This window comes from Diospyros lotus, chromosome 9, assembly GCF_014633365.1.
Source record: "Diospyros lotus cultivar Yz01 chromosome 9, ASM1463336v1, whole genome shotgun sequence".
In the NCBI taxonomy this organism is placed as follows: Eukaryota; Viridiplantae; Streptophyta; class Magnoliopsida; order Ericales; family Ebenaceae; genus Diospyros; species Diospyros lotus.
Genome location: NC_068346.1, coordinates 23,118,296 through 23,128,845, shown reverse-complemented (window position 1 = coordinate 23,128,845; position 10,550 = coordinate 23,118,296). Strand labels below are relative to the sequence as shown.

The following is a 10,550-nucleotide window of genomic DNA, read 5'->3' as shown; positions in this document are numbered from 1 at the left end:
AGTTCTGGAGGAGTCAAAATAATCATAAGCAGAAATGTTATATTTAATGAAAATATTTTCCCTTGCAAATTAGAAAACTTAGAAACAAAGTGATCATGAGGAATCAACTGAAGTCCCTTAGGCTGAGGTGGAGCATCATAACTCTCCTTAGCAAAATTTAAGGGATTATTAGTTAGCTCGTGATAGGAGCAGGAGGTCAATAAGACCCCCTCCTAGGTATGTATATTTAGACCTTATTTATTGTGCCTTAGTGGTAGGAATGGAATTGAGAGGCAGTGAGCCTTCCTGTTATGAAGAGGTTGTCAGCTCTCAAGACTACTCAAAATGGTAGTGTGCTATGGGGGAAGAAATTGCCTCTTTAATAACCAACAACACCTGGGAATTGGTCCCGAGACCTCAGAAACAAAAGCTGGTGAAGTGTAAATGGCTGTTCAAAATCAAAGAAGGTACGTTACCCACTAATCCCTTAAGATTTAAACCTAGATTAGTAGCTAAAAGGTTTACTCAGAGGGAGGGCATTGATTATACTGAGATATTTTCTCCTGTTGTTAAATTTAAAACCATTCGTATGATGCTTGCCATAGTTGTTCAATATGACTTAAAACTAGAACAACTTGATGTTAAGACTGCCTTCTTGCATGGAGATTTAAAAGAACTTATTTATATGGAACAGCCTGTTGGTTATGTAATAAACATCATCCTGATTATGTTTGTTTATTAAAAAAATCTTTGTATGGTCTAAAGCAATCCCTAAGACAATGGTACAAGAAATTTGATAATTTTATAACTGGGATTGGCTTTATTAGAAGTGAATATGACAATTGTCTTTACTTTGTTCTCTCAGAATCCCTGTTTATTTGTTGTTGTATGTTGATGACATTTTGTTAATTAGCAAATCTAAGTCAAAGATAAATGAATTAAAATCAATGCTGAACACAAACTTTGATATGAAAGACTTAAGTTCTACTATGAAAGTTTTAGTGATGGTAATTGAGAGAAATAGAAGTAAAAATTGTCTAAAAATTCACCAGCATAATTATTTACTAAAGGCAGTACAGAAATTTGGTATGTCAAATTGCAAACCAGTGAATGCACCTTTAGGAGGTCACTTTATTTTATCAAAAGCTCAATGCCCAACATCAGATTCTGAAAAATTGAAAATGGAATCTATTCCTTATACTAATGTAATTAGAACCATAAAGTATTCCATGATTAGTATCGGCCAGACCTTGCATTTTCAATTTCTTTGCTTAGTAGATTTATGTCTGACCCTAGGAAGCCTTAAAATTTTTGTTCAGATATATTAATGGCTCTTTGAATGTTGGTTTAAATTACATGAAAAGATCTTATGCACTTGATTTGGTAGGGTTTGTAGATTCTGACTTTGAAGGAGACCGAGATTCAAGAAAATCCACTACAGCTTATTACTTTACCCTAAGTGGTAATTGTATCAGTTGGAAGTCTCAGTTACAAGCTCTGGTTGCACTATCTTCCACTGAGGCTGAGTATGTGGCTGTGACGGATACATTTAAGGAAGCCATTTGGCTTCAAGGACTCCTGAAAGAAATTCAGATGCTACAAGGTTAGGTTGTGGTTTTTTTTAATAGCCAAAGTGCTATTCACTTGTGTAAGAACCCTATATACCATGAAAAAATAATATATATAGATGTTAAATACCACTATGTTAAGGACCAAGTGGCCAAAGGAAATGTAAGTATTCAAAAGGTTCCCACAGAAAACAACCCAGTAGATATGGGAACAAAAATTGTGACTATAGCCAAGTTCAAACATTGTTTAGGCTTGCTACATGTCGAAATTGGTTGAAGGAACATCCAACATGAGTAATGATAGCAAAGATTGAAGCATGCTGCACTATTGTTGGAGAATTGTCCCTTGATAGTTGAAGCTTCATGGTAGAGATTGTTGTATTTATGTGAAGCTTTAAAATGGCAGCGTTTAACGGAGGAGCAGAAGGGTCTTTTGGTAACCCTCTTGGCTGCCCAAAACGGTAACGTTTTGGGCCCTAGAGCGGATGGCCAAAACGACAACCTTCTCTACCGTTTTGCCGAAACGTACCTTTACTTACCTTGTCGTTTTGCCTGCTACTTCCCCGATTATCGATACTGCCTTTATACGACTTGATCTGTACCGCTGCTTTCCCCTTTATATCCTCTACAATCGTCTCGAGATGTCCAGTGCACAGCCTCCGATTATCTGCCTTGTTTAGGGTTTGTTGATTCAGTTCTCTACTTTTCTTTCTCTCTGTATAGTTGATACGCATGCTTTTTCTCTCTAGGGTTTGTGCCTCTAATCTGTAGTTTCTGTGGTTATGGGGCCGATTTGATTTGAGAGTTGTTTTGTACGGTGAGATTAGAGAGTGAGATTGTGTATATTGAGGCTGTAATCTAATTTTTTCCCGATAGTGTAGTGAGCTCTCTTTGCCGGACCTCAACGTAGACATAGTCCTCATTAACGAGTGAACCATGGTAAAAATCGCTTGCGTTCTGTGTATGTTTTATTTTTGTTTCTTGTTTATTTGCATACTTACAGTATCGAAGCCTCTGTGAATGTTTTTAGCTCTATTTGTTTACTGTTTTGAGTTTTGGCCGAGCGTTGTCTCAACCCAACATAAGAGATTAATATCGAAAACCCATAATTTCATTGAATCACATAAATTTTGAATTTGATCAAGATACTCATAAACTAAAAAATTAATTTTCAAACAAAATATTTATATCTTTACAAAGATTCAAATATCCTTAGAAATTTACATTGACAAGATACTTGATTTTTTTTACTTGCTTCAATTCTCAAGCCAATGTTTGAAAATTATTTTGAAATATAATTCTTTATTTTTTCACTCTTCTAAATCATGAACAACATACACATATATATGTATTAGGAAATACTTTGACTAAACTTCTTGAAAATTGGGATTCAAAATGAGTTTTGATTAAAATGATCTTTTTCAAAATTATATCTTAAAATTAATTTTTGTTTCCAAACCATATACTTTGACTTTAAGATATGGATCATTTATTTTTCATCATCAAAACTAAACACAAAATAAAATGTCAATCTATTACTTTCAATATAAAATCCTTATGAAAAATATTCCATATTGGAAAACAACATTATGATATCAAAAAAAAGTTATTTTGAAATCAAATTTGTTGTATGAAATGTGTCAAAATTATTTTGCTTTTGATATTATTTTGATGATAAAAAACTTCATTTTTTCTCATTAATGAAAATCATCATGTTAAATATCTTTAATGAAAAATACTTTGATAATGAAAATCTTCATTTTTTGTGATGAAAAATATTTTCTTATCATGCTCATTTTCAAAATGAAATTAAAGTATATGTTCTTGAAAATAAAAAATGAAAAATCCATTTATTTCCTAAGAATGTTGTTTCAATCATTTTTCCAAATCATATAAACTCCTTAGTGAAAATCTCTTGAAAAAAATCTTTTTGTCATTCAATATATAATAATCAAATGAATCGATATATGAGGTATATTGAAAATGAAAAATCATTCTTTTGCCTAAGGATGTTGTCTCAATATTTTCAAATTTATGTAAACTCCTTAATGAAAAATTCTTGAATGATTAATGTTTGGAATTCATGATATTTTTTTAAATAAATTATTTTGGTGTATGATAAATTTCCAAGAAAATTCTTTTTAAATTATACACTGCTTTTAAAAAGATCAAGACAAAATTGTCAGCCTCTTTGAGTTATCTATTGATCGTTTTGTGCTTTTGTAATATAGGCTAACTTAACATAGAAAATGTTGACTTTCTTAAGGAAAACAGTCGATCATTTTTCGCCTTTGCCAAGAACAATTGACAATTGTCATGATATGTCAATAGGAAAATTTTATGCTCTCGGTCCAAATGTTTATAGTTTAAATTTTGTCTACATTAACTGTGTAGTGTTGACTTCCTCCCAAAACTGTCGACTTGTTGTATAACAACTGAAAATTTCACCTCAATTTTTATTTACAATAGCAAAAGCAAACTGACAAAAATTACACATTTCAGGGGCTCCTACATACATGTCATTGCATTAGCTAAACAAATCTAACAATAACACCCCATCTAAAGCCCCTGGCCACACTCACCTCCAAAAATCTGTTCGGTTGGGAGAGCCCCATATACATGGCTATCGACAAGGATCTGATACCACTAAACTTGACCTCGAACTTTCCCTTTCTTAACCTGGAATGATGTTAAAACAACATGACCCACGAGGCTCAACAAGCATATTTGAAATAAATGAGGCATCATAGGAACACACGTATTCATAATTATGCATATGGCTATTCGAGCCAAGTTCATATTGTATACCGTGCACCAACATGCACGTTCACATTCACACTACTTTTTTACATCATGCACATGCTCAATAAAATACAAATATCCCTTCAGCTCAATATGCTTAACAATATCATATGCAATGTCATAACACTTACTACTCATTAACCATACGTCACCCTCTTTGGCATGGTAGCACATGCATATCCTATCCGGACATCACTGGCACAGCGATAGCAGTGCCCTCGCTCAGAAGCCGAGGAGACAAATACCCGTCGTAAACTTTACTTGATAACATATATACAATATCATGCATGATCATATGCAACTCACACCACCATGTATATGCAAGTCTTCACACAATTGTTATAGGAATATTTACTTGCGTAGTTTAAGAGCAAAAGCCCACATGTTTCGTGTTATGCAAATCACATCATTGAACCCATATTGGTACGTTCCCAACCCATTTATGGCATAAGGTATTAGCCCCAATATTTGCAGGTTAACATATTGATATCTCATACAATTCCAAAGTCAAGGTATGAACCCTTATATGACATAAGTATTTGTACTATTTTATTTTTGAGATTACTAGTAACGCACTTCGTTACTCAAATTATTGGCTGGTCTTGCATATTTGATAATATTAAATTAGACAGGGGCTGGTCAGTTGACTGCCACAATCGCATCGAGTCTTTCCAATTCTCTAAGAACCTAGCCCATATCGGTTCGACATCATTCCCAAAGAAGTAAGGGCGATACAAAGCCCCGTGACAGTTAGAAATAAATATCACCAGGGGTCACATATTTAGTTTAAACTCACTGTTCACAGATTCAACAACAACTCACAAATTATAAAATGATTACCACGCGTATATGCATAATTAATGCACGAAACTAAATCATGGTAAGGGAGGGAATAAAATACGAGAAACCACGGAGACTTGCGCAAGAATTAAAGAACATAAAGAGAGGGTTAGAAGCTTGCCTTCAAATGACCAATTCTTGTCTTCTTTGCCTTCTTGCTACAAAGTAAAACGTTTCACAGAAAGATAATAAAATTACAGCTCATAATAATCATATCTGATCACGTGAAACACATGATTTAGCCGTAAATAATTTATAATTTAGTCATACAATACTTTTAAAAATGTTTACCCACTTACCTGAAATTCTAAACACTGAATAACTTCAAAAACACTTTGATTTCTCTACCATTCTTGCTACTGATGGCTTTATCTTCTTCCTCCCATTTCTCCTCAATTTTTCCCTTCTTATTTATAGGCATTTCATGCCTCGGCAGCCAACTCATTCTCACATCCCTAGCCTAGTCATTTTAAATTATAAAGTAATTACATTTTGAATTGAAGAAGCTGGACGCATGACTTCTCAAATCTTCCCATATATATAAGCAATTTGACTTGGGCACCAAGCTTACGCCCATTGGATTGACCCCCTGATTTCCACCCAACTTTCTGCCCACAGACTTCAAGCCACACATATATATGATTTATATTATAAAATTCTTCCTATGTGCCTTTCACCCACAACTTCTCATCCTTGATTACGCCCACTGATTTCTAGAGCCTATTGTTTTATGTCATTTGCTCACTAAGCACACATACACATATATATAATATTATAGTGTCCAAACTTGGCCTTTACGCACTGCACACACATGCACATATAATATATATTATCTTATTATATTATATAATATAATATACTTAGAAATTATTTATTTAATTTTCAAATTTCTTTATCATTTCGCTGGGATATTTTCTCTAATTGCAATTACACCCACAAATGTTTAATTAATTCTCATCGATATACTTAAAATTCAAAATTAATAACTTAAGGCTTATTTGATAAGTATGTTTTTTCCCGAGTGTCTTTATTGAACCTTTGATTCATGCCGAAATCACCTCAGGGTTGATCGTCACGAAAAGCTGAAGCTTCCTCAGGGTTCCGTTGACTTTCCAAAAGTCCCCTACAATCATTCTATTTTTCATCCTGAAATACAATTATACCGAAAACTGTTTCTTTTCTGATTTCTTTTAATATCATAAATTCTTACTCGGGACATTCGTTACTACCATATCATTTCCTTAGACATCTAAGCTCCAGAGCACTCCCTGCAGTCGATTCGATACTGAAACTGTAAGAAAATTATATAACCCCAATTTAATAATTTCATAAATATTGCAAAGTAAGATAATTAATTACCTATTTTTCCAAAACAAAATAACTTATTATTTTCTTCTAAATTCTCAAGCATTCATTAATTACCTCAAACACCAAAATTAAAAATTGCTATTTGCCTCCAAAATTCTGAGATGTTACAAGTTGCTTCAATCTATCAATCGTTTGTCAAAGAAGTTGACCAATTAGCCAAAGCCATTGTGTGCTTCAATTTTTTCAAAGAAAACTGTTTATCGATTTGGTGAAACTATTAATTGTTTCCTTCATTTCACTACAAGAATTTTTGCTTCTTGTGATAAATTAATTTGTCACAATAAGTACAAAAATTATCACAACATACTTATTGGGACGAAATTAGTTTGTCACGCATTAGTCTCAATAAACTTGTCTTAATAAGTATATTGTGACAAAATCGAATTTTGTCACAATATCATCAGTTTTATTGTGACAAAAACTATTTTGTCACTTAAATTAATTTATTATGACAAATTATTTTATTGTAAGAGAAAATATTTTTGTCATAATAGATACTATTTAGTCACAATAAATCTAAATTTTAGAAACAAATTATATATTTTATCGTGACAAAGTATATCTTATGAGAAAAAATATTTTCTCACAATTTAAATAGTGACAAAACTTATTTAGCATAATTTTTAATGTGATAAAATAAATTTTGTCACTTATTAGCTAATTTGAGAATAAATTTTTATTAGACATTTTATAATGCAAAATAATTTTGTCAATCATTTAATTTTGTGACAAATATTTTTTTGAAAATATAAAAATAGTGACAAAATAAATTTTTTTAAATTATTCAATAGTAATAAAATCTTTTTGTCAATGTCTTAATAGTGACAAAAATATTTGTGTCAATAATTCATACAAGTGACAAGTTTTTTTAGTAAGAAAATATTAACAATGATGAAATTATTTTTTCATAAAATCATAAAAAGTGAAATATTTTTGTTAAAATTGAAATATTTTTTAATAATATAATATTACCTAATATTTTTAATAATTGTGCACCTATAATAATTAGTATCAAAGCAATCCAAGCAGGAAAAAAGAAATGACAACTCAAATAGGAGCAACATAACGTATGACAAATATTAGAACTAATATTACTCGATAATTGATAATTACTTTCAATAAGTTAATGATATTGATCAATAATTTAAACAAAAACAAATATATTATTTCTCCTTCCATAAACTAAAACTAACTCACATAAATTAAATGAGTTAAAACAAAATTTAAAATAAAACAAAATTATTTTATATATTTAATAAATAAACCCGACAACAAGTCTATTGAAGAGAGTCCTGCAACCACTGGACTAGAAAGTCCACTTAGAAGCATCAATTGTCCAACTCTCTTTACTAAGACATGCTTGCAATTCAAATAAAAGAAACAATTAGATCAAACAAATCATGCAGACCACTATATCCAGGGGCGGAGCGAGAAAATTTTTTCAGTGAGGGAAAAATTTATTAAAGAAAAAATAATAAATAATATAAATATATTAAAAATTAATATAATTTATTTAATTTCTCCCTATTAACATCTTTTACAACCAACAGAGATTTCTGTTTTAAAAATCTCTCCATGACTATTTCAAATTTAATATAACAAATGATAATTAGAGAATGCACAAATTCATAAATTCACAAATTATGTGATTGATCCAACAATCAAAATATCAAATTATGTGTAATTGATCCAACAATCAAATATCAAATTATGTGTGCCTATGCAATTGCTCCAATAATCAAAATATTGCGCTTGTGCAATTAATAAACTTATTTATCAATTTTAACATCACATTAACAAACTTATTTTTGAGAAATCTAATCAATTAACCCAACATCAATTAACAAAATTCAATCACTTAATTAATTTTAAAATTGAAAAAAAAAAAAGATTTTACAACAAAAATTAGTGAAGCAGAAGCTTACTGCTGTGTTGCTCACTGATTTACGTGAAGCAGGGCCGAAATGGAGAGCCGTAGGCGGAGAGGTAGTCAGGCAGGCGGCAGCGAGCGACGGAGGGCCGGAACCCGGAGGAGGGGCGAGCCGGCAAGTGACGAAGCAAGGCTGTGAGAAAGTCAAGAGAGCTTAGAGAGGCAGCAGCAAGGGAGAGCGAGACTGCGAGAGACCGAGGTCCGAGGGAGAGCTGGCGGCCGACGAGGGCGAGCGATGAGACGACCGAGGTGGTGAGAGTTAGGCCGAGGCAGCGCCGGCGAGTAACGGAGCCAAACAGAAGCAAGAGCGAAGGGCAGGGAGTGGTGGGCAGCGGCTGGGGGCGAGCGCTTGAGCGAAAGAGGAAATGAATGTGGGACTTGGGAGGGTTTGCAGATTTTGGGCAGTCCTCAGTGCGGTCCAAGGCCCAGGGAGGGTCATGGCCTGTACTGGGCCTATGCTGGCTCCACCCCTGACTATATCATGGGATTATAGTCAAATCTTTACAATGGATATTATTTAATGCATGCGCTTCCTTGTGCTTCTTATGTGATAACATTTGGGAGTTCATATAGATAATGAAATATAGTAATTTGTTGCTAAAAATCTAATCAAAAAGGATGCATATTATAAGATCCATTCACAAAGAATACAATGGCAAACAATCATGAGCTGATGAGCCAACATTAGTAGGCATGTACATCATGAGCTGAAACTATGTTAATTTGTTCTCAAATCCAAGTTAAAGTATATATCATTTGCTCAAATTGAAACTAACTTTAGAAGAACCAAAAATCAATTTCTATAACCTCGAATAAAAATACAATCATTGTTGCATATAATTGAAAGGACTATCAAAATATGTTGTAAAAAAGATACGAGCAAGTTCATCATGTCTGAAATAAAATAAAAAATAATTAATACAAAAATTATTAATGATTGAGCAGGAAAAAAAAAAACATAAAAAGTGTGATTAATAAGAAGGCATTCACAATCTCTGAAGATTAAAAACAAAAAAAGTGAGATACAACCAAGTCCATCACGTCTCTGAAGCGACTCTGTGAGTCTACATGTGCAGCTTAATAAGAAGGCATTCACTGTCATAGTGAATCATAAATTCAGAAAAAGAAAGAAAAACATATAAAAAAATCGAATATAAAAAATATAAAATCAGTTGTGTGAGATGGAGAGACCTAGTTAACAGCGATGGAGCAAGAGGCGGTTGCAGCGTTGAGGAGGCGACGACGACATTGAGGAGGTGATGCAATGGGCTAGAGGCCGCAATGGAGGAGACAACCAATAGACGATGGGAGATAGAGACGACAAACGTAGAGGCAGCGATCGAGGAGGCGATAAAGGTGGTGTTGAGGAGGTAGATGCAATGAGCTGGAGGCGGCGGCTGCATTGAGGCGGTGAAGGTGACGAGCGAGGAGGCGGCGGCGGCGTTGATGGCTGGAGAAAGTTGGGAGTATGGGAGAGGGAGATTTAACAATGGGAGAAATTAGGGATTTGGTACCCTAATGGAAATAGGCGGGGAGAGGGTTATTTTTTATTTCTTTTTAAACATTTAAGGGTTGGGGATTTGGTACCCTAAAAATTAGTTATTTTTTACTTTTTATTATTTTTTAAAAATATTTATTTATTAAATATAAATAAAATAATTTATAAAAATAATATTATTAATTATTTAATTAATGAAAATAAAATATTTAGTTTTTTAATATTATTATATTAACGATCAAAATTAAAGTCTAGTTAGTTTTTGGTAAATAATATTTTATTATTTTCATTTTTCTAATTAATATTAGCTCTAAAAATTTAGCACCAAATTTGAAATGAAATTTTGAGACGAAAATTTTTCTGTCTCAATATGATATAAATATATCGTATCTTTTATTCTACAATTCCAAACAAATCAAATATAAAAATAATTGTTATCTTTGATTGATGAAAACATCTTAGAAAAGGCCTTCATTTCTCTTAACTCATTTCTTATTATTACAGCTTAATAAATCATACAAATAGTAAAAAAAAAAAAAATTAAAGATGCATGCCGAGCACGACT

General features: G+C 32.5%; 1 long non-coding RNA gene across 1 annotated transcript; it reads right to left on the bottom strand.

Annotated features, from left to right (window-relative positions):
* Window positions 1-9,069: 9,069 nt before the first annotated feature.
* On the bottom strand, window positions 9,070-10,005 carry LOC127810305 (uncharacterized). The gene is made up of 2 exons (XR_008025403.1): window positions 9,679-10,005; window positions 9,070-9,582 (listed from the first exon to the last, which is right to left on the bottom strand). It is a non-coding gene; the product is annotated as an uncharacterized LOC127810305 (long non-coding RNA).
* Between the last annotated feature and the right edge of the window lie 545 nt (window positions 10,006-10,550).